The following is a 24280-nucleotide window of genomic DNA, read 5'->3' on the forward strand; positions in this document are numbered from 1 at the left end:
ATAGTCAAGTAAAACCTCAGCGTAGACATCCATTACGAGCAAATTGATGTTACAGTGAATTCATCTCCAGAGATTAGTGACTTTCTTTCTTGCCCCCACCCCCCCTATTGGCCAAAATGTCTGGGATTCAGACTAGTTCCTTTCTGACTAGCTCTTGGGCATCTGCAGAAGACACAGACATGTGAAACCAAGGTTTGCACATTTGTGGCAGTGGTGGGTTTTGAACCCACGCCTCCAGAGAGACTGGAGCCTTAATCCAGCGCCTTAGACCACTCGGCCACACTACCTGCTAGTACTGTGTTTAGCTGATGCCTACTCTTTGCTCTTAACTCAAAGCAGGCAAAGCAGACCAGGCCACAAGTGAAGAAGATGTCAGGAAAAGTGATTGGTGGTCCCAGAGTTAAACTCTGAAGGCATCAGAAGGAATGGTAGGTCGTCTACAGCCTTGGCAGAGGATGGATTATGTCCACAAGCACAGAATATTTCTCCAGTGGCAACTCGGCAGTGGAGTGAGCTAGTGTTGAAGTTTCGGTACTGGAAATTGGCACCTAAAACCTCAACTGGCAGCGGTGGGATTCGAACCCACGCCTCCAGGGGAGACTGCGACCTGAACGCAGCGCCTTAGACCGCTCGGCCACGCTACCACAATCTGTGATAAAGTACTTAATAGTTAATAGCTTGTTGATGACTTTCAATACAAGCCATGTTTCCAACTCGTCCTACTTTTCTATCGTTTGTGAAGTGAATCGTAAATCATGACTTAAATAGCTTGTTCATGGTCTAGTACATGTGTATAAGGCATATTCATAAAGCAGTGTTGGCAGTGGTGGCTTTTGAGGCCACAACTCCATAAAGACATAAACTACATGTATTTGCCATCAATCGGGCCACATCATGAAATCGGCACGATAGCAGAATGATGTTGTGGTTTGTAAGTGCTGAAAACTAGAATACACGATTTGCCAATAGAGATAGCAGAGGATGGTTTCGATCCATCGACCTCTGGGTTATGGGCCCAGCACGCTTCCGCTGCGCCACTCTGCTCTGAGTTGTTATGTGAGATGGAAATTGGACCTACAATCTCTATAGATTAGGTATGTATGCAGTGCAAATAGTTAGCCAAATGTACAGAATGTATAGTCAAGTAAAACCTCAGCGTAGACATCCATTACGAGCAAATTGATGTTACAGTGAATTCATCTCCAGAGATTAGTGACTTTCTTTCTTGCCCCCACCCCCCCTATTGGCCAAAATGTCTGGGAAGTCAGACTAGTTCCTTTCTGACTAGCTCTTGGGCATCTGCAGAAGACACAGACATGTGAAACCAAGGTTTGCACATTTGTGGCAGTGGTGGGATTTGAACCAACGCCTCCAGAGAGACTGGAGCCTTAATCCAGCGCCTTAGACCACTCGGCCACACTACCTGCTAGTACTGTGTTTAGCTGATGCCTACTCTTTGCTCTTAACTCAAAGCAGGCAAAGCAGACCAGGAAACAAGTGAAGAAGATGTCAGGAAAAGTGATTGGTGGTCCCAGAGTTAAACTCTGAAGGCATCAGAAGGAATGGTAGGTCGTCTACAGCCTTGGCAGAGGATGGATTATGTCCACAGGCACAGAATATTTCTCCAGTGGCAACTCGGCAGTGGAGTGAGCTAGTGTTGAAGTTTCGGTACTGAAATTTGGCACCTAAAACCTCAACTGGCAGCGGTGGGATTCGAACCCACGCCTCCAGGGGAGACTGCGACCTGAACGCAGCGCCTTAGACCGCTCGGCCACGCTACCACAGTCTGTGATAAAGTACTTAATAGTTAATAGCTTGTTGATGACTTTCAATACAAGCCATGTTTCCAACTCGTCCTACTTTTCTATCGTTTGTGAAGTGAATCGTAAATCATGACTTAAATAGCTTGTTCATGGTCTAGTACATGTGTATAAGGTATATTCATAAAGCAGTGTTGGCAGTGGTGGCTTTTGAGGCCACAACTCCATAAAGACATAAACTACATGTATTTGCCATCAATCGGGTCACATCATGAAATCGGCACGATAGCAGACTGATGTTGTGGTTTGTAAGTGCTGAAAACTAGAATACACGATTTGCCAATAGAGATAGCAGAGGATGGTTTCGATCCATCGACCTCTGGGTTATGGGCCCAGCACGCTTCCGCTGCGCCACTCTGCTCTGAGTTGTTATGTGAGATGGAAATTGGACCTACAATCTCTATAGATTAGGTATGTATGCAGTGCAAATAGTTAGCCAAATGTACAGAATGTATAGTCAAGTAAAACCTCAGCGTAGACATCCATTACGAGCAAATTGATGTTACAGTGAATTCATCTCCAGAGATTAGTGACTTTCTTTCTTGCCCCCACCCCCCCTATTGGCCAAAATGTCTGGGAAGTCAGACTAGTTCCTTTCTGACTAGCTCTTGGGCATCTGCAGAAGACACAGACATGTGAAACCAAGGTTTGCACATTTGTGGCAGTGGTGGGATTTGAACCAACGCCTCCAGAGAGACTGGAGCCTTAATCCAGCGCCTTAGACCACTCGGCCACACTACCTGCTAGTACTGTGTTTAGCTGATGCCTACTCTTTGCTCTTAACTCAAAGCAGGCAAAGCAGACCAGGCCACAAGTGAAGAAGATGTCAGGAAAAGTGATTGGTGGTCCCAGAGTTAAACTCTGAAGGCATCAGAAGGAATGGTAGGTCGTCTACAGCCTTGGCAGAGGATGGATTATGTCCACAGGCACAGAATATTTCTCCAGTGGCAACTCGGCAGTGGAGTGAGCTAGTGTTGAAGTTTCGGTACTGGAAATTGGCACCTAAAACCTCAACTGGCAGCAGTGGGATTCGAACCCACGCCTCCAGGGGAGACTGCGACCTGAACGCAGCGCCTTGAACCACTCGGCCACGCTACCACAATCTGTGATAAAGTACTTAATAGTTAATAGCTTGTTGATGACTTTCAATACAAGCCATGTTTCCAACTCGTCCTACTTTTCTATCGTTTGTGAAGTGAATCGTAAATCATGACTTAAATAGCTTGTTCATGGTCTAGTACATGTGTATAAGGCATATTCATAAAGCAGTGTTGGCAGTGGTGGCTTTTGAGGCCACAACTCCATAAAGACATAAACTACATGTATTTGCCATCAATCGGGCCACATCATGAAATCGGCACGATAGCAGACTGATGTTGTGGTTTGTAAGTGCTGAAAACTAGAATACACGATTTGCCAATAGAGATAGCAGAGGATGGTTTCGATCCATCGACCTCTGGGTTATGGGCCCAGCACGCTTCCGCTGCGCCACTCTGCTCTGAGTTGTTATGTGAGATGGAAATTGGACCTACAATCTCTATAGATTAGGTATGTATGCAGTGCAAATAGTTAGCCAAATGTACAGTCAAGTAAAACCTCAGCGTAGACATCCATTACGAGCAAATTGATGTTACAGTGAATTCATCTCCAGAGATTAGTGACTTTCTTTCTTGCCCCCACCCCCCCTATTGGCCAAAATGTCTGGGAAGTCAGACTAGTTCCTTTCTGACTAGCTCTTGGGCATCTGCAGAAGACACAGACATGTGAAACCAAGGTTTGCACATTTGTGGCAGTGGTGGGATTTGAACCCACGCCTCCAGAGAGACTGGAGCCTTAATCCAGCGCCTTAGACCACTCGGCCACACTACCTGCTAGTACTGTGTTTAGCTGATGCCTACTCTTTGCTCTTAACTCAAAGCAGGCAAAGCAGACAAGGCCACAAGTGAAGAAGATGTCAGGAAAAGTGATTGGTGGTGCCAGAGTTAAACTCTGAAGGCATCAGAAGGAATGGTAGGTCGTCTACAGCCTTGGCAGAGGATGGATTATGTCCACAGGCACAGAATATTTCTCCAGTGGCAACTCGGCAGTGGAGTGAGCTAGTGTTGAAGTTTCGGTACTGGAAATTGGCACCTAAAACATCAACTGGCAGCGGTGGGATTCGAACCCACGCCTCCAGGGGAGACTGCGACCTGAACGCAGCGCCTTAGACCGCTCGGCCACGCTACCACAGTCTGTGATAAAGTACTTAATAGTTAATAGCTTGTTGATGACTTTCAATACAAGCCATGTTTCCAACTCGTCCTACTTTTCTATCGTTTGTGAAGTGAATCGTAAATCATGACTTAAATAGCTTGTTCATGGTCTAGTACATGTGTATAAGGTATATTCATAAAGCAGTGTTGGCAGTGGTGGCTTTTGAGGCCACAACTCCATAAAGACATAAACTACATGTATTTGCCATCAATCGGGTCACATCATGAAATCGGCACGATAGCAGACTGATGTTGTGGTTTGTAAGTGCTGAAAACTAGAATACACGATTTGCCAATAGAGATAGCAGAGGATGGTTTCGATCCATCGACCTCTGGGTTATGGGCCCAGCACGCTTCCGCTGCGCCACTCTGCTCTGAGTTGTTATGTGAGATGGAAATTGGACCTACAATCTCTATAGATTAGGTATGTATGCAGTGCAAATAGTTAGCCAAATGTACAGAATGTATAGTCAAGTAAAACCTCAGCGTAGACATCCATTACGAGCAAATTGATGTTACAGTGAATTCATCTCCAGAGATTAGTGACTTACTTTCTTGCCCCCACCCCCCCTATTGGCCAAAATGTCTGGGAAGTCAGACTAGTTCCTTTCTGACTAGCTCTTGGGCATCTGCAGAAGACACAGACATGTGAAACCAAGGTTTGCACATGTGTGGCAGTGGTGGGATTTGAACCCACGCCTCCAGAGAGACTGGAGCCTTAATCCAGCGCCTTACACCACTCGGCCACACTACCTGCTAGTACTGTGTTTAGCTGATGCCTACTCTTTGCTCTTAACTCAAAGCAGGCAAAGCAGACAAGGCCACAAGTGAAGAAGATGTCAGGAAAAGTGATTGGTGGTCCCAGAGTTAAACTCTGAAGGCATCAGAAGGAATGGTAGGTCGTCTACAGCCTTGGCAGAGGATGGATTATGTCCACAGGCACAGAATATTTCTCCAGTGGCAACTCGGCAGTGGAGTGAGCTAGTGTTGAAGTTTCGGTACTGGAATTTGGCACCTAAAACCTAAACTGGCAGCGGTGGGATTCGAACCCACGCCTCCAGGGGAGACTGCGACTTGAACGCAGCGCCTTAGACCGCTCGGCCACGCTACCACAATCTGTGATAAAGTACTTAATAGTTAATAGCTTGTTGATGACTTTCAATACAAGCCATGTTTCCAACTCGTCCTACTTTTCTATCGTTTGTGAAGTGAATCGTAAATCATGACTTAAATAGCTTGTTCATGGTCTAGTACATGTGTATAAGGCATATTCATAAAGCAGTGTTGGCAGTGGTGGCTTTTGAGGCCACAACTCCATAAAGACATAAACTACATGTATTTGCCATCAATCGGGCCACATCATGAAATCGGCACGATAGCAGACTGATGTTGTGGTTTGTAAGTGCTGAAAACTAGAATACACGATTTGCCAATAGAGATAGCAGAGGATGGTTTCGATCCATCGACCTCTGGGTTATGGGCCCAGCACGCTTCCGCTGCGCCACTCTGCTCTGAGTTGTTATGTGAGATGGAAATTGGACCTACAATCTCTATAGATTAGGTATGTATGCAGTGCAAATAGTTAGCCAAATGTACAGTCAAGTAAAACCTCAGCGTAGACATCCATTATGAGCAAATTGATGTTACAGTGAATTCATCTCCAGAGATTAGTGACTTTCTTTCTTGCCCCCACCCCCCTATTGGCCAAAATGTCTGGGAAGTCAGACTAGTTCCTTTCTGACTAGCTCTTGGGCATCTGCAGAAGACACAGACATGTGAAACCAAGGTTTGCACATTTGTGGCAGTGGTGGGATTTGAACCCACGCCTCCAGAGAGACTGGAGCCTTAATCCAGCGCCTTAGACCACTCGGCCACACTACCTGCTAGTACTGTGTTTAGCTGATGCCTACTCTTTGCTCTTAACTCAAAGCAGGCAAAGCAGACAAGGCCACAAGTGAAGAAGATGTCAGGAAAAGTGATTGGTGGTCCCAGAGTTAAACTCTGAAGGCATCAGAAGGAATGGTAGGTCGTCTACAGCCTTGGCAGAGGATGGATTATGTCCACAGGCACAGAATATTTCTCCAGTGGCAACTCGGCAGTGGAGTGAGCTAGTGTTGAAGTTTCGGTACTGGAAATTGGCACCTAAAACCTCAACTGGCAGCGGTGGGATTCCAACCCACGCCTCCAGGGGAGACTGCGACCTGAACGCAGCGCCTTAGACCGCTCGGCCACGCTACCACAATCTGTGATAAAGTACTTAATAGTTAATAGCTTGTTGATGACTTTCAATACAAGCCATGTTTCCAACTCATCCTACTTTTCTATCGTTTGTGAAGTGAATCGTAAATCATGACTTAAATAGCTTGTTCATGGTCTAGTACATGTGTATAAGGCATATTCATAAAGCAGTGTTGGCAGTGGTGGCTTTTGAGGCCACAACTCCATAAAGACATAAACTACATGTATTTGCCATCAATCGGGCCACATCATGAAATCGGCACGATAGCAGACTGATGTTGTGGTTTGTAAGTGCTGAAAACTAGAATACACGATTTGCCAATAGAGATAGCAGAGGATGGTTTCGATCCATCGGCCTCTGGGTTATGGGCCCAGCACGCTTCCGCTGCGCCACTCTGCTCTGAGTTGTTATGTGAGATGGAAATTGGACCTACAATCTCTATAGATTAGGTATGTATGCAGTGCAAATAGTTAGCCAAATGTATAGTCAAGTAAAACCTCAGCGTAGACATCCATTACGAGCAAATTGATGTTACAGTGAATTCATCTCCAGAGATTAGTGACTTTCTTTCTTGCCCCCACCCCCCCTATTGGCCAAAATGTCTGGGAAGTCAGACTAGTTCCTTTCTGACTAGCTCTTGGGCATCTGCAGAAGACACAGACATGTGAAACCAAGGTTTGCACATTTGTGGCAGTGGTGGGATTTGAACCCACGCCTCCAGAGAGACTGGAGCCTTAATCCAGCGCCTTAGACCACTCGGCCACACTACCTGCTAGTACTGTGTTAAGCTGATGCCTACTCTTTGCTCTTAACTCAAAGCAGGCAAAGCAGACAAGGCCACAAGTGAAGAAGATGTCAGGAAAAGTGATTGGTGGTCCCAGAGTTAAACTCTGAAGGCATCAGAAGGAATGGTAGGTCGTCTACAGCCTTGGCAGAGGATGGATTATGTCGACAGGCACAGAATATTTCTCCAGTGGCAACTCGGCAGTGGAGTGAGCTAGTGTTGAAGTTTCGGTACTGGAATTTGGCACCTAAAACCTCAACTGGCAGCGGTGGGATTCGAACCCACGCCTCCAGGGGAGACTGCGACTTGAACGCAGCGCCTTAGACCGCTCGGCCACGCTACCACAGTCTGTGATAAAGTACTTAATAGTTAATAGCTTGTTGATGACTTTCAATACAAGCCATGTTTCCAACTCGTCCTACTTTTCTATCGTTTGTGAAGTGAATCGTAAATCATGACTTAAATAGCTTGTTCATGGTCTAGTACATGTGTATAAGGTATATTCATAAAGCAGTGTTGGCAGTGGTGGCTTTTGAGGCCACAACTCCATAAAGACATAAACTACATGTATTTGCCATCAATCGGGCCACATCATGAAATCGGCACGATAGCAGACTGATGTTGTGGTTTGTAAGTGCTGAAAACTAGAATACACGATTTGCCAGTAGAGATAGCAGAGGATGGTTTCGATCCATCGACCTCTGGGTTATGGGCCCAGCACGCTTCCGCTGTGCCACTCTGCTCTGAGATGTTATGTGAGATGGAAATTGGACCTACAATCTCTATAGATTAGGTATGTATGCAGTGCAAATAGTTAGCCAAATGTACAGAATGTATAGTCAAGTAAAACCTCAGCGTAGACATCCATTACGAGCAAATTGATGTTACAGTGAATTCATCTCCAGAGATTAGTGACTTTCTTTCTTGCCCCCACCCCCCCTATTGGCCAAAATGTCTGGGAAGTCAGACTAGTTCCTTTCTGACTAGCTCTTGGGCATCTGCAGAAGACACAGACATGTGAAACCAAGGTTTGCACATTTGTGGCAGTGGTGGGATTTGAACCAACGCCTCCAGAGAGACTGGAGCCTTAATCCAGCGCCTTAGACCACTCGGCCACACTACCTGCTAGTACTGTGTTTAGCTGATGCCTACTCTTTGCTCTTAACTCAAAGCAGGCAAAGCAGACAAGGCCACAAGTGAAGAAGATGTCAGGAAAAGTGATTGGTGGTCCCAGAGTTAAACTCTGAAGGCATCAGAAGGAATGGTAGGTCGTCTACAGCCTTGGCAGAGGATGGATTATGTCCACAGGCACAGAATATTTCTCCAGTGGCAACTCGGCAGTGGAGTGAGCTAGTGTTGAAGTTTCGGTACTGGAAATTGGCACCTAAAACCTCAACTGGCAGCGGTGGGATTCCAACCCACGCCTCCAGGGGAGACTGCGACCTGAACGCAGCGCCTTAGACCGCTCGGCCACGCTACCACAATCTGTGATAAAGTACTTAATAGTTAATAGCTTGTTGATGACATTCAATACAAGCCATGTTTCCAACTCGTCCTACTTTTCTATCGTTTGTGAAGTGAATCGTAAATCATGACTTAAATAGCTTGTTCATGGTCTAGTACATGTGTATAAGGCATATTCATAAAGCAGTGTTGGCAGTGGTGGCTTTTGAGGCCACAACTCCATAAAGACATAAACTACATGTATTTGCCATCAATCGGGCCACATCATGAAATCGGCACGATAGCAGACTGATGTTGTGGTTTGTAAGTGCTGAAAACTAGAATACACGATTTGCCAATAGAGATAGCAGAGGATGGTTTCGATCCATCGGACTCTGGGTTATGGGCCCAGCACGCTTCCGCTGCGCCACTCTGCTCTGAGTTGTTATGTGAGATGGAAATTGGACCTACAATCTCTATAGATTAGGTATGTATGCAGTGCAAATAGTTAGCCAAATGTACAGTCAAGTAAAACCTCAGCGTAGACATCCATTACGAGCAAATTGATGTTACAGTGAATTCATCTCCAGAGATTAGTGACTTTCTTTCTTGCCCCCACCCCCCCTATTGGCCAAAATGTCTGGGAAGTCAGACTAGTTCCTTTCTGACTAGCTCTTGGGCATCTGCAGAAGACACAGACATGTGAAACCAAGGTTTGCACATTTGTGGCAGTGGTGGGATTTGAACGCATGCCTCCAGAGAGACTGGAGCCTTAATCCAGCGCCTTAGACCACTCGGCCACACTACCTGCTAGTACTGTGTTTAGCTGAAGCCTACTCTTTGCTCTTAACTCAAAGCAGGCAAAGCAGACAAGGCCACAAGTGAAGAAGATGTCAGGAAAAGTGATTGGTGGTCCCAGAGTTAAACTCTGAAGGCATCAGAAGGAATGGTAGGTCGTCTACAGCCTTGGCAGAGGATGGATTATGTCCACAGGCACAGAATATTTCTCCAGTGGCAACTCGGCAGTGGAGTGAGCTAGTGTTGAAGTTTCGGTACTGGAATTTGGCACCTAAAACCTCAACTGGCAGCGGTGGGATTCGAACCCACGCCTCCAGGGGAGACTGCGACCTGAACGCAGCGCCTTAGACCGCTCGGCCACGCTACCACAATCTGTGATAAAGTACTTAATAGTTAATAGCTTGTTTCAATACAAGCCATGTTTCCAACTCGTCCTACTTTTCTATCGTTTGTGAAGTGAATCGTAAATCATGATTTAAATAGCTTGTTCATGGTCTAGTACATGTGTATAAGGCATATTCATAAAGCATTGTTGGCAGTGGTGGCTTTTGAGGCCACAACTCCATAAAGACATAAACTACATGTATTTGCCATCAATCGGGCCACATCATGAAATCGGCACGATAGCAGAATGATGTTGTGGTTTGTAAGTGCTGAAAACTAGTGTAGCACCCCGGTACCGTCTTAAAGGGAATAACGGGGTGTTTGAGTTCGTTAACTTAACCTCTGTATAACCCTGTATTTATAGAATCTTATATACAATTGAAAAGGTGTCCCCAGGAGGTGTCCCCAGGACAGGAACAAAAGGCACCAGCTACTACGTCACTGACACACTGCAACACACACTGCAACAACCCACTAAACACACTAACACGTCACAGACTTACCCTCCGCGTCGTTCGTTCCCTATCTCCTCATGTCGCGCCACACGGCCCCACTCACCAACACCCGCGTAAAAACTGTCATTGCACTTCCACTAAAGCCGCCTCCCGTCCACACTCACAAACAACATCAATATCAATAATAAACACAAACACGCCACAAGCACCGACACCCCCGCCTAATTTGTTGCCAGGTCTATGACAACAAGCCCAGAAAAAATGCCATTCAACACGCTACTTACAACTCGCTTACAATTCGCGGACCTGGCAACACTGCATCCTGTTTTCCCATTGGCTACGGTTGCTACAACACGCATTTGCACTGCATCTTGGGAGCAACACAGCTTAATGTAGGGGTCACCGATTGCTGTGCTACATCCCCCTCATGTTCTCACCACCCCGTTCGGCTACGCCACACACACTAACCTACACAATTCTCCACATGCAACACAGGGCCCTTATTGGCTAGCCCCCTCACATGGCGATCCCTACGCAACAAAACACAGGCCAGCCACACACACACACCCACCCACACACACACACACAACGCCCACGTTCGGAAATATCGCACTGAGCGCACTGTGCAAACCTGCCGTGGTACAAGCGGGACAAACCGACGCGCATACATGGACACGAACAACAACAACAACAACACTACACGCACACGCGCGTGCTGCAACAACACACAGCTACGTACAGTGTGTGTGTGTGTGTGTGTGCGTGCGTGCGTGCGCGGGGGGGAATTTGGATCGCCTCGCCATGCAGCGAAAATGCCACTACACTACACAGGGCTCGACAGTGCGACTAGGTACTCGCATTTGCGCCTTACAACATCACCGTGCGCGCTGTAACATTCACTTTGTACCACCGGTGCGACTACACAATCCGAACTTTACAGCTACACGTTGCGCAGTTTACATCCAAAAGAATGTGTCACTCTCTCGGTTCTGCACCGCTGCTGGAGAAGTATAGCACTGTCGCAGGCCGCGCAACTAATCCCCCCCCCCCCCACACACCCCAGAGACGGAGGAGAGAGAAGAGAGCGAGAGAGACAGAGAGCACACACGTGAGTCCTGCAAATTATATTGACCCAATATTAATTTGTACAACCTAGCAAAGCATAAGATATGATGGTTTGGAGAATAGGCTGGTCTCTCTTTTTACAAGACATAAGCCATTGCTTACAGGTTCTCAACCTTTTTAATTTCAAGGACCCCCATAACTCTGAGAGTAAAACCAAATGGACCCATAAGAGTCCCATTTGATTCCATTTGTACAGTATCAGAGTTAAACGTTATAAAAGAGTCCATTTGGTTCCATTTGTACACTCTCAGAGTTACAGACCTGTAGGGTCCACTTGGTTCCATTTGTACACTCTCAGAGTTACAGACCTATAATGGGTCCATTTGGAACCCCCTCAAGGAACCACGAGGGTCCCTGGATCACACCTATGACACCCACTGCTTTACATCTATACATAACTAATATAGAGCATATATGATCCATTTATTGTCATGGATAAGAACAACAACACTACACGCGCGCGCGCGCGCACGCGCTGCAACACAAAACAGCTGCATAAAACGCGTGTCACTGTGGACTTCTGTATCTGTGGACTTCTGTATCGCAACGCGGGGCAACGCAACTCTGGGATGAGCGGGCCGAAGGCCCGCGAAATTCTAGTAAACAACAAGGCTGAATAACTTGACTTTAACTGCAAACTAGCAGATCTACAAGCTCAGTATACCTATTTTAAAGAAATATACCAGACCACACTTTAAATGTAAATCAGATTTACTGATAGGGTTAATAAAGTTATTTGCTTTTACAAATGTGTTTAACCCTTTTTAAAGTGGTAAAGAAAATAATAAAACATGAAATATACAATACAGTAGACAATACAAGAACAGTGGTAAACCCTTTTTAGAATGACCCAACACTAGGCCTTGTAGGCCTTGTAAAATAACCAAGTAGGCACAAGCCTTTAAACCAGTGAAACCAAATAAACTCTACCTAATGTAGAGTCTCTTAATTAGCCTTAATTACCTTCACAAAACCAAACCCTCTTGACTTGGCTTAAAATAAAATATCAAAACCCTAATACATTAAACACACAGTGGGCCCACACTCATACACACGCGCGCACACACAAACCAAAAGTTGCAGGCCTGATCGTGGTGATGGTGGGGTGCTGATGATTTAATCCTCCTCAGTCCTTGTTGATGTTGAGCAAAAGTCCTACTCACAGTTCTTTGTCAGATCTGTAGAACAGTTCGTGAGGTGGTGAGATGTGATGAAGCCGAGCAGACTGCAGGAACGTCGAATCCTCGTCAGGAACACCTCCAAAACACAGTCTCTTAGAATGAGCCAAAGTCTCCTCTTGTTGAGAACTAACTTGCTTTCTTCACTCAGTCCAAGCACATGTTACTTTACCACTCACTTAAGACTTTTTATAACTCACTCAAACAAAACAGACACAAGAATCATGCACTGTGCATCAAACTATCAGAGAAAACTTCCACTTCACTTCTGTGTCATGTCAACCTGTGTCAGGTCATACACACGCTGGTGAAACTGTCCAGTAAAGTTCCAGTCACTCAATATTCTCTCTCCTCCCCACTTCACCCAATTGAGAAACCCCCAATCAGAACACATCACATGATCATACACCAATCAGAATGAAGAACTCCAGTACCTGGTTAACTGTCTCATTTACTCTTGGCTCAGTAAACTCATTAACCCTGGAACACACCTGTTTAACATTGCACCTCGTTATTGGGTTTTTACCACAGTCTCTCCTGTGCATTTTACCCTTTAACTGCTATGAACGGCATGCATCGTTTTACACATAAGTCTTGTACTAAAACCTATTTATTTAGAGATCTATTTATAACAGACAACTTTTTATTAAAGGCATACATTTTTAACTTAGTCAACTGTTTTAGGATGACTTGTACTATGTATTAAAATATAAGAATAAGGCTAAGGGCATGAAATAACCACTGGGCTACACCCTCCCCCTTCTTAGATTTTGATGTCCTCATCAAATGACATGGCATTAGACTATTTGCAGCTTTTTCCTCCTTGTAGTACAATCGGGACATCTGGCCATGGGATGACACCACACAGTGTTACATAAACGGTCTGGATCCAAGTTGGTACTGCACTGTACCAGCGCTCCTTTACTCAGTATGGACCAGGATTGAGTGGAAGGTTGTCTTAACTCATCATAAGTGAACCGATCAACTGGTCTCCGCTCCCTCCGTGGGAGTCTCTGTGGGGACTCTTCAGTGTCAACAGTTAACTGAGGGTTATCAATTCCTTCTCCCTTTTCTAGACCTTTGTCCTCCACAGGGTCTAAGGGGACTGCATCATCTGCAGGTTCCACTTCAACGACGGCAGGTTCCATAGCCCTCGCATCTTCCATATCCTCATCAAGAGGAAGTGAAACTTGAGACTCATCAATTATGGGATGTACTTCCTGAACAGGGTGTTCAGGTAGTGTAAAAGACTCATTCCCTGTCTCATGGTCTCCATCCATAACTCTTGGTTGAGACATGTCCATGTCTTCATCCTCAGAGTCTGACGATGTCAAATCTGGTAATCTTTCATCACTTTGTGCTGTCTGGGTCACTGTCAGTTTGTCTTGTGACCTTGTCACAGCCTTTGGAGCAGGCTCCAGTTCATCAGTGTCGACTGGTAGTCGAACCAAGTATCCAATTGGCAGCAGGTGATTCCGGTGGACCGTTTTCACCTTTCCAGTTCCTCTTTCCGGCTTAATTGTATAAACTGGTAGATTCGGCATCTTACTGACCACTACATAAGGCACAGATCTCCACTTATCCTGCAACTTGTGTTTGCCAGTTAATCCAAAGTTTCGGAGCAAAACTCTATCTCCTTCTTCCAACACTTGATCTCGTACTCTTTTATCATGTGCTCTTTTGTTCTTCTGATGGTTCCTGCCTGCAGCTTCTGAGGCCAACTGGTATGCGTTGCGTAGGTCAGATCTCAACTTAGCTACATACTGGTGGTACTGAACTTCTGCATCCCCATCAGGAGAAACGCCAAAACAGAGGTCAACAGGCAACCTTGCTTCGCGTCCAAACATTAAAGCATAGGGCGAGTATCCTGTGGCTTCATTCCTGGTGCTGTTATAAGCATGCACCATTTGGCTTATGTGCTGACTCCATTTCTGTTTCCGTTTGGGATCCATAGTCCCCAGCATGGAGAGGAGGGTACGGTTGAACCTCTCTGGCTGAGGGTCTCCCTGGGGGTGGTAAGGAGTCGTTCGTGATTTCCTGATCCCCAACATTCCCAGTAGCTCTTTGATTAGTTGGCTTTCAAAATCACGGCCCTGGTCAGAATGTATCCTGGCGGGAAGACCATAATGGATGAAGTATTTCTCACAGAGAATCTTGGCTACCGTTGTGGCCTTCTGGTCTTTCGAGGGAAATGCTTGCGCATAGCGCGTGAAATGATCAGTCACTACTAATATGCTTGACATGCCCTGGGAATCTGGCTCAAGTGAAAGAAAATCAATGCATACCAGGTCAAGTGGTCCTTTGCTGGTGATTTGCTCCAAGGGTGCAGCACGCTGGGGAACAGTCTTGCGTGCTATGCATCGGCCGCAATTCTTGATGTACTGATCAATCTCATTAGCCATCTTAGGCCAGTAAAATCTTTGTCTAAGCAGCTCTGTGGTTTTCTCTACTCCTAGATGTCCAGACTCATCATGCAAGGATGCTAGTACTGCTGGTATGTACTCCTTTGGTAGTACAAGCTGTTGCAGTTCTTGTCCAGATTGATTCTTTGATTCTTGATTCTTTTTCTTTATCTCCCCTGATCCGCAGCTTTCGGCCTTCTCTCCGTAACAATGTTACGTCTGGGCCACCACCCTTGACGGAACTCAACATCTGTCCATCTCTGACAGCTTGTTTTACAGGTGAGATGAGCGAGTCTCGATCTTGGGCTTTGATTAAATCTCGCTTACTAAGTTGCTCGAGACAACCAATCTGCAGGAGTGTTGGGCAAGCGTAGCATTCAGGGATGGCATCTGGATCAACACCTAGCTGTTCTGCACAGTAGGGGAAAACATCAGACAACTCTTGACAATGAATGGGTTTGCATAGTGCATGTATGCCATCTGGGGGAATCTCAATCCACTCTGCTCTTTCATCTTTCCTTGACAACAAGTCAGCATCGATGTTATTCCGACCCGGCCGATACTGGATGTGAAAGTTGTAGGTAGCAAGGGCTGCTAACCATCGATGACCAGTCGCGTTTAACTTGGCTGTTGTCAATACATATGTAAGAGGGTTGTTGTCAGTTCTCACGGTAAACCGAGCTCCGTAGAGGTAGTCGTGGAACTTATCAACAACTGCCCATTTCATTGCTAGAAATTCTAACTGATGAACTGGGTAGTGCTGTTCTGAAGTGCTGAGCTTCCGGCTGGCAGAGGCAACGGGTCTCAGACCCTCAGGGTACTCCTGGTTGAGGACTGCGCCTAGCCCGTTGAGGCTTGCGTCAACATGGAGAATGTACGGTTTGGTGGGGTCTGCGAAGGCCAACACTGGTGCATTCGTGAGACAGTATATAATCTTCTGAAAGGCATCAGTGCATGACTGATCCCACCGTACTCCGAAGGGCTCTGATTCCTTGTAGTATGACTTCTCTTTGGATCTTTTAGTCTTTTTACTTCTCTGAGCTGGGGGATACCCCTTGGTGAGCTCTGTCAGAGGTCGCACGACAGAAGAGTAACCTGCGATAAAACGCCGGTAGTACCCACAGAATCCTAGGAAGGAACGCAGGGACTTGAGATCTGTGGGTTGCTTCCAGTTAGCTACCGCTTCCACCTTGGCTGGATCTGTGGCAATGCCATGTTCTGAGACGATGTGTCCCACATACTTCACTTGTGGCCTGCAGAACTGGCACTTGTCGATCGACAACTTCAGACCACATTCTTCAAGTCGGTCGAGGACCTTAAGAAGACGATCCTCGTGTTCCTCTAAGGTCTTCCCGAACACAATTAAATCGTCAAGGTACACTATGACCTCTAGGAGGTGCATGTCTCCAACAGCCTTTTCCATAAGCCGCTGGAATGTCGCAGGGGCTCCTGTGATTCCTTGTGGCATTCGTTCGAATTGAAAAAATCCTAGAGGACAGATGAAGGCTGTTTTTTCTTTATCCTCTTCGGCCATGGGGATCTGATAGTATCCACTGCGTAAATCGAGGACAGAGAACCATCGGCTGCCAGTCAGGCAATCCAAGGCGTCATCTATGCGTGGTACAGCATACTGATCTGGTATGGTTCTGGTGTTCAGTGTCCGGTAATCAATGCACATGCGCACACTCCCATTCTTCTTCCTGGCTATAACTATGGGTGAGGCATATGGACTACGAGACTCTTTTATGATCCCGGCAGCCAACAATCCCTGGATATGGCGCCGAAGGTCGTCCACATCTGCGGGTGCGATGCGACGAGATCTCTCACGGAAAGGCTTTGTATTAGTGAGTCGAATATGGTGTTCTACTCCCTTAGCGAGGCCCACATCCCATTCCTCAAGTGAGAAGGCATTGGCTCGTTCCGCCAATTTCTTGGAGAGTCTGTCCCTCCATTCATTAGGAATTGGGGAGTCCCCAAAATCAAACAACTGTGGGTCAATGGTTGGGGTTGATTCCAAACCATTTTTCTGTAACAGTGTCAGTGACATACAGATGAGCTATCACAGTGCCAGGGGTAATAGTGATCTCTTTCAATGACTCATTGCTTAGCAGCACTGAAAAGTTATTCTTGTTTAGGGCGGAGGAGAACAATACTGTAGGCTGTATGAATACGCCTGCGGGGAGCTCTAGGTCAGCAGGCTCTTCTGTCAGAAGGATATTGTTTCCTAGTGGCTGTTTCTCTTCCACTTTGCAGCTGGCAATTCGCTCACTGTTGGGAGGAATAATGAGGTCTCCAGGACCCATCCACTTGACTTCCGCCACGACACCATCCAAGGTCTGCTCTGCTGTGGGTTTCAATTGCGGCTTCACTCTTGGTTCAACAGTGCACACCTGTATGACTGGTGTTTTTCCAGCCAATTGTCTGACCTTTCTGGCATTAGTGCCGACAAGGATGGGAATTCTGTCAGAGCAGCGAGGATCCGGGCACACAAGCGCAAGGAGGGTTATGACCTGGTGGTCTCCAGGGAACTCCACCTCAACTTCTATGTAGCCTTTGTATGGGTAGCTTTCTGCAGAATCGCTGAGACCCCAAATGGCCAACCCACCAACAGGATGAAGAGGCACATTCTTCAGGTGTTCGGAATACCAGCTGTCAAAGATGATAGTTACTTGTGACCCGCTATCCAAAAGGGCATCACAATCGGTTCCATTAACCTTGACTGAGGTAGTGGAGGGTGGTCCTATCAGTCCATCCGGAATGCAATGGGCTTGCATGATCTTCACAGCACTTTTATGCGCAAAAGCATTGTGCCCAGTCTCCTCAGAACTGGTGTCTGGTTCTCTCGGTTGGCGTTTTGCGCCACGCTGAGCACGAATCAGTTTTTGTATCACCTTCTGAGGGTTCTCAGGAGCGGTGCATCGGGTAGCAATGTGCCCATCTTCTCCACATCTGTAGCAGAAATAACCATCTGATGATGTAGATGTGGAGGAACGCACTCCCTTAGTAGAGTGAGAGTGAGGCTCTTTGTTAGGTGTTTGTCCTTTGAAAGCTGGAGTGGGTCTCACAGACATTACTTTCATCTGTTTCTGCAACTTCCTCATTTCCTTTTTCAGTGCTTTCACATCCTTGCTGTCGGTGTCCTCAACGTCATCAGTCACAGACGCTGATTCTGAAACACTTGTAGCTTGAACTGTGGCTTGGACTGGCTGTGTACCTGTCAGCTGGGCAACCTGTGACTTCAATTCTCGTATTTCAGCTCTCAGGTCTTGCAGCGGTGATGCTGGTGACGGCTTGTCACTTTTGATGCCAACATTCTTCACTGTGGCGTTCAACTTGCGTCTCGCAGACTCATAGTCTTCTTCCGCTCGAATTTCACTCAGCAGCTCTAGAAAAGTAGGTGGAGTATCTTTCCGTTCTCTTAGTCGGAGATTAAGCATCATTATGTCAGACTCTGTAGCACCTTTAATGAGCTGTTCCAGGCGAGCTTTGCCCACTGAGACAAGTGGCATGCCTCCTTTCTGCACAACTTTATTCAGGGCTCTTTCCATTCTTCTGAGGAAATCTGACATCTTTTCTCCAGGGTGCTGGCTTAGCATCCTGAAAGTGAAATACAACTCCTCTCCGGACTCCGATGTCCCAAATGTGTTTTCTATGGCTTCGAGGTATTCTTGGGAAGAGGCATAAGGGTTTGTAGATCTCACTGCATTGATGATCTCCAAAGCAGGTCCTTTCAAACTTTCTGCAATTCTCATTTTCTTTTCTCTGTCAGGGCGATCGCTTTCCTCCACCATGAGGCGTGCTTGCTCTATCCAGTTATCCAAGTGTTCCTCTCCGACCGGGGTTGGAACGACTCCAGAGAACGTTCTCAGTCGTCTGAACACATTTTCACTGGAAGGTTTTGCAGTTTTTGCCATCAAGTCTCCGACGGCTCTGATTATGGCCTCTGGGGAACTGGCGTGGAGTGTGGGGTCAACTTTTGCCCCTTCTTCATCTCCAGTTGAAAGTCTCCAAGGCATCGTTCTGCCCTCAGGCTGCACATTCGGGGGTAAGACTTTAGGATCCACCTTTTCACGGCATTCGCATAAGACTGTCAGACACTGCGTTTCAGGATTGTAAGTGCGTCCCCTTACTTTCACCCGACCCAGTGCTTTGACAGTTTCCAGTGTTTGTATGATGAAGTCCACTTCAGTGTCTTCTGGTACATCATGCACTAACAGAGCATGTTCAGGGTCTATCATTTCTCCCTTGCACCAGTTTAGGAAGGTAGCCATGTTGTTGGGGTTTTGACAACTGCTACTTTTAGAACTAAAATAAGCTAAGGGTTTTCTTTTTTTAGATATGAGCTTGTAGTCTAATTTAATGCCTAGTTAAACTGTTTACTAGTTGTTGTTGTTGTTTTCATCTCAGCAGTGCCTCCATTTTATGTAGCACCCCGGTACCGTCTTAAAGGGAATAACGGGGTGTTTGAGTTCGTTAACTTAACCTATAACCCTGTATTTATAGAATAAACAACAAGGCTGAATAACTTGACTTTAACTGCAAACTAGCAGATCTACAAGCTCAGTATACCTATTTTAAAGAAATATACCAGACCACACTTTAAATGTAAATCAGATTTACTGATAGGGTTAATAAAGTTATTTGCTTTTACAAATGTGTTTAACCCTTTTTAAAGTGGTAAAGAAAATAATAAAACATGAAATATACAATACAGTAGACAATACAAGAACAGTGGTAAACCCTTTTTAGAATGACCCAACACTAGGCCTTGTAGGCCTTGTAAAATAACCAAGTAGGCACAAGCCTTTAAACCAGTGAAACCAAATAAACTCTACCTAATGTAGAGTCTCTTAATTAGCCTTAATTACCTTCACAAAACCAAACCCTCTTGACTTGGCTTAAAATAAAATATCAAAACCCTAATACATTAAACACACAGTGGGCCCACACTCATACACACGCGCTCACACACAAACCAAAAGTTGCAGGCCTGATCGTGGTGATGGTGGGGTGCTGATGATTTAATCCTCCTCAGTCCTTGTTGATGTTGAGCAAAAGTCCTACTCACAGTTCTTTGTCAGATCTGTAGAACAGTTCGTGAGGTGGTGAGATGTGATGAAGCCGAGCAGACTGCAGGAACGTCGAATCCTCGTCAGGAACACCTCCAAAACACAGTCTCTTAGAATGAGCCAAAGTCTCCTCTTGTTGAGAACTAACTTGCTTTCTTCACTCAGTCCAAGCACATGTTACTTTACCACTCACTTAAGACTTTTTATAACTCACTCAAACAAAACAGACACAAGAATCATGCACTGTGCATCAAACTATCAGAGAAAACTTCCACTTCACTTCTGTGTCATGTCAACCTGTGTCAGGTCATACACACGCTGGTGAAACTGTCCAGTAAAGTTCCACTCACTCAATATTCTCTCTCCTCCCCACTTCACCCAATTGAGAAACCCCCAATCAGAACACATCACATGATCATACACCAATCAGAATGAAGAACTCCAGTACCTGGTTAACTGTCTCATTTACTCTTGGCTCAGTAAACTCATTAACCCTGGAACACACCTGTTTAACATTGCACCTCGTTATTGGGTTTTTACCACAGTCTCTCCTGTGCATTTTACCCTTTAACTGCTATGAACGGCATGCATCGTTTTACACATAAGTCTTGTACTAAAACCTATTTATTTAGAGATCTATTTATAACAGACAACTTTTTATTAAAGGCATACATTTTTAACTTAGTCAACTGTTTTAGGATGACTTGTACTATGTATTAAAATATAAGAATAAGGCTAAGGGCATGAAATAACCACTGGGCTACACTAGAATACACGATTTGCCAATAGAGATAGCAGAGGATGGTTTCGATCCATCGACCTCTGGGTTATGGGCCCAGCAAGCTTCCGCTGCGCCACTCTGCTCTGAGTTGTTATGTGAGATGGAAATTGGACCAACAATCTCTATAGATTAGGTATGTATGCAGTGCAAATAGTTAGCCAAATGTACAGAATGTATAGTCAAGTAAAACCTCAGCGTAGACATCCATTACGAGCAAATTGATGTTACAGTGAATTCATCTCCAGAGATTAGTGACTTTCTTTCTTGCCCCCACCCCCCCTATTGGCCAAAATGTCTGGGAAGTCAGACTAGTTCCTTTCTGACTAGCTCTTGGGCATCTGCAGAAGACACAGACATGTGAAACCAAGGTTTGCACATTTGTGGCAGTGGTGGGATTTGAACCCACGCCTCCAGAGAGACTGGAGCCTTAATCCAGCGCCTTAGACCACTCGGCCACACTACCTGCTAGTACTGTGTTTAGCTGATGCCTACTCTTTGCTCTTAACTCAAAGCAGGCAAAGCAGACAAGGCCACAAGTGAAGAAGATGTCAGGAAAAGTGATTGGTGGTCCCAGAGTTAAACTCTGAAGGCATCAGAAGGAATGGTAGGTCGTCTACAGCCTTGGCAGATGATGGATTATGTCCACAGGCACAGAATATTTCTCCAGTGGCAACTCGGCAGTGGAGTGAGCTAGTGTTGAAGTTTCGGTACTGGAATTTGGCACCTAAAACCTCAACTGGCAGCGGTGGGATTCGAACCCACGCCTCCAGGGGAGACTGCGACCTGAACGCAGCGCTTTAGACTGCTCGGCCACGCTACCACAATCTGTGATAAAGTACTTAATAGTTAATAGCTTGTTGATGACTTTCAATACAAGCCATGTTTCCAACTCGTCCTACTTTTCTATCGTTTGTGAAGTGAATCGTAAATCATGACTTAAATAGCTTGTTCATGGTCTAGTACATGTGTATAAGGCATATTCATAAAGCAGTGTTGGCAGTGGTGGCTTTTGAGGCCACAACTCCATAAAGACATAAACTACATGTATTTGCCATCAATCGGGCCACATCATGAAATCGGCACGATAGCAGACTGATGTTGTGGTTTGTAAGTGCTGAAAACTAGAATACACGATTTGCCAATAGAGATAGCAGAGGATGGTTTCGATCCATCGACCTCTGGGTTATGGGCCCAGCACGCTTCCGCTGCGCCACTCTGCTCTGAGTTGTTATGTGAGATGGAAATTGGACCTACAATCTCTATAGATTAGGTATGTATGCAGTGCAAATAGTTAGCCAAATGTACAGAATGTATAGTCAAGTAAAACCTCAGCGTAGACATCCATTACGAGCAAATTGATGTTACAGTGAATTCATCTCCAGAGATTAGTGACTTTCTTTCTTGCCCCCACCCCCCCTATTGGCCAAAATGTCTGGGAAGTCAGACTAGTTCCTTTCTGACTAGCTCTTGGGCATCTGCAGAAGACACAGACATGTGAAACCAAGGTTTGCACATTTGTGGCAGTGGTGGGATTTGAACCCACGCCTCCAGAGAGACTGGAGCCTTAATCCAGCGCCTTAGACCACTCGGCCACACTACCTGCTAGTACTGTGTTTAGCTGATGCCTACTCTTTGCTCTTAACTCAAAGCAGGCAAAGCAGACAAGGCCACAAGTGAAGAAGTCAGGAAAAGTTATTGGTGGTCCCAGAGTTAAACTCTGAAGGCATCAGAAGGAATGGTAGGTCGTCTACAGACTTGGCAGAGGATGGATTATGTCCACAGGCACAGAATATTTCTCCAGTGGCAACTCGGCAGTGGAGTGAGCTAGTGTTGAAGTTTCGGTACTGGAATTTGGCACCTAAAACCTCAACTGGCAGCGGTGGGATTCGAACCCACGCCTCCAGGGGAGACTGCGACCTGAACGCAGCGCCTTAGACTGCTCGGCCACGCTACCACAATCTGTGATAAAGTACTTAATAGTTAATAGCTTGTTGATGACTTTCAATACAAGCCATGTTTCCAACTCGTCCTACTTTTCTATCGTTTGTGAAGTGAATCGTAAATCATGACTTAAATAGCTTGTTCATGGTCTAGTACATGTGTATAAGGCATATTCATAAAGCAGTGTTGGCAGTGGTGGCTTTTGAGGCCACAACTCCATAAAGACATAAACTACATGTATTTGCCATCAATCGGGCCACATCATGAAATCGGCACGATAGCAGACTGATGTTGTGGTTTGTAAGTGCTGAAAACTAGAATACACGATTTGCCAATAGAGATAGCAGAGGATGGTTTCGATCCATCGACCTCTGGGTTATGGGCCCAGCACGCTTCCGCTGCGCCACTCTGCTCTGAGTTGTTATGTGAGATGGAAATTGGACCTACAATCTCTATAGATTAGGTATGTATGCAGTGCAAATAGTTAGCCAAATGTACAGTCAAGTAAAACCTCAGCGTAGACATCCATTACGAGCAAATTGATGTTACAGTGAATTCATCTCCAGAGATTAGTGACTTTCTTTCTTGCCCCCACCCCCCCTATTGGCCAAAATGTCTGGGAAGTCAGACTAGTTCCTTTCTGACTAGCTCTTGGGCATCTGCAGAAGACACAGACATGTGAAACCAAGGTTTGCACATTTGTGGCAGTGGTGGGATTTGAACCCACGCCTCCAGAGAGACTGGAGCCTTAATCGAGCGCCTTAGACCACTCGGCCACACTACCTGCTAGTACTGTGTTTAGCTGATGCCTACTCTTTGCTCTTAACTCAAAGCAGGCAAAGCAGACAAGGCCACAAGTGAAGAAGTCAGGAAAAGTGATTGGTGGTCCCAGAGTTAAACTCTGAAGGCATCAGAAGGGATGGTAGGTCGTCTACAGACTTGGCAGAGGATGGATTATGTCCACAGGCACAGAATATTTCTCCAGTGGCAACTCGGCAGTGGAGTGAGCTAGTGTTGAAGTTTCGGTACTGGAATTTGGCACCTAAAACCTCAACTGGCAGCGGTGGGATTCGAACCCACGCCTCCAGGGGAGACTGCGACCTGAACGCAGCGCCTTAGACCGCTCGGCCACGCTACCACAATCTGTGATAAAGTACTTAATAGTTAATAGCTTGTTGATGACTTTCAATACAAGCCATGTTTCCAACTCGTCCTACTTTTCTATCGTTTGTGAAGTGAATCGTAAATCATGACTTAAATAGCTTGTTCATGGTCTAGTACATGTGTATAAGGCATATTCATGAAGCAGTGTTGGCAGTGGTGGCTTTTGAGGCCACAACTCCATAAAGACATAAACTACATGTATTTGCCATCAATCGGGCCACATCATGAAATCGGCACGATAGCAGACTGATGTTGTGGTTTATAAGTGCTGAAAACTAGAATACACGATTTGCCAATAGAGATAGCAGAGGATGGTTTCGATCCATCGACCTCTGGGTTATGGGCCCAGCACGCTTCCGCTGCGCCACTCTGCTCTGAGTTGTTATGTGAGATGGAAATTGGACCTACAATCTCTATAGATTAGGTATGTATGCAGTGCAAATAG

The sequence above is a fragment of the Electrona antarctica genome, assembly GCF_951216825.1.
Source record: "Electrona antarctica genome assembly, chromosome: 16".
NCBI lineage: Eukaryota > Metazoa > Chordata > Actinopteri > Myctophiformes > Myctophidae > Electrona > Electrona antarctica.